This window comes from Vulpes vulpes, chromosome 10 (assembly GCF_048418805.1).
Source record: "Vulpes vulpes isolate BD-2025 chromosome 10, VulVul3, whole genome shotgun sequence".
In the NCBI taxonomy this organism is placed as follows: domain Eukaryota; kingdom Metazoa; phylum Chordata; class Mammalia; order Carnivora; family Canidae; genus Vulpes; species Vulpes vulpes.
Window position 1 is genome coordinate 28,838,704 of NC_132789.1, and position 1,342 is coordinate 28,840,045.

Below are 1,342 nucleotides of genomic sequence, written 5' to 3' on the forward strand. Positions count from 1 at the left end.
ACTGAAAAAGATTGTAGACTCTGCCTATTGGGAGGCATAAAAATTCCGAGCTATCAGGACCCCTGGGTGGCTCAGTGGTTGAGTGCCTGCCTTTGGCTCATGTCATAATCTTGGGGCCCCTGGATCGAGTCCACATCCTGCTCCCTGTGAGGAGCCTGCTTCTCCCTCTGCCTATGTCTCTGCCTCTCTCTGTGTGGTTCTCATGAATAAATAAATAAAATCTTAAAGAAAAAAAAAAGACCAATGAGCAGAGTGCCTGGCTGGCTCAGTTGGAAGAGCATGTGACTTTTAATCTCAGGGTCATGAGTTCGAGCCCCATGTTGGATATAAAGATTACTAAAATAAATTAATTTGTTAAAAAAAAAAAGACTTAGGAAAATATGTTTGATTCTGGACAAGTGAACCCAATCTGAACGTACTTTTGGATTTTACTTCTAAGAAGTAGGGAGTTAAAGTTAAACCTTCCCAGAGTTAAACCTTCCCAAAGTTAAACTTTGGTATGAGCTGATCTTCATGTGATCCATTTTTCTTTTTTCTTTTTTTAAGATTTTATTTATTTATTCATGAGAGACAGAGAGAGAAAGAGAGGGAGAGAGGGAGGCAGAGACACAGGCAGAGGGAGAAGCAGGCTCCATGCAGGGAGCGTGATGTGGGACTCAACCCCGGGTCTCCAGGATCACGCCCTGGGCCAAAGGCAGGTGCTAAACCCCTGAGCCATCAGGGCTGCCCTGATATAAATTTTCTACCCTCATCTCCTAAACTGCTGAGCCACCCAGGAATCCCCTCTTTTTTTTTTTTTTAAAGATTTTATCTTTAAGTACTCTCCCCCCTTAACGTGGGACACAAACTCAACCTCAAGATAAGGAGTTGCACACTCCATCTGCTGAGCCAGTCAGGCCCCCCTCCATGTTTTTAATAAAACCTTGCTCCCTGGTAGTATGCAACAGATCACTTATCTTCAATGGGGTATGAAAGTATTTTATTTCCATACTTGTGGAGAGCCTGTAGTACTTTACCCAGGCTAGTAATTTTATTTATTTATTTATTTATTTATTTATTTATTTATTTATTTATTTATTGAAGAGAACATGAGCAGGGGAAGGAGCAGAGGGAGAGGGAGAAGCAGACTCCCTGCCGAGCAGGAATTCAATCCCAGGACTCTGGGATCATGACCTGAGCCAAAGGCAGACACCTAACCAACTGAGCCACCCAGGTACCCCAGACTAGTAATACATTTTAAAATTTTGTTGGTTTCCTCATCAAACGATAAAGTTGCAGTGAGAAAACTTCTATATATTAATTCAAAAGGGCTCAATTTAAGAGTCCCCTTTGGTGCCACTCT

General features: G+C 42.2%; 1 non-coding gene across 1 annotated transcript; it reads left to right on the forward strand.

The window, feature by feature from the left end:
- The first annotated feature begins 254 nt into the window (after window positions 1-254).
- Window positions 255-327, forward strand: TRNAK-UUU (transfer RNA lysine (anticodon UUU)). The gene has a single exon. It is a non-coding gene; the product is annotated as a tRNA-Lys (tRNA).
- Window positions 328-1,342: the final 1,015 nt, after the last annotated feature.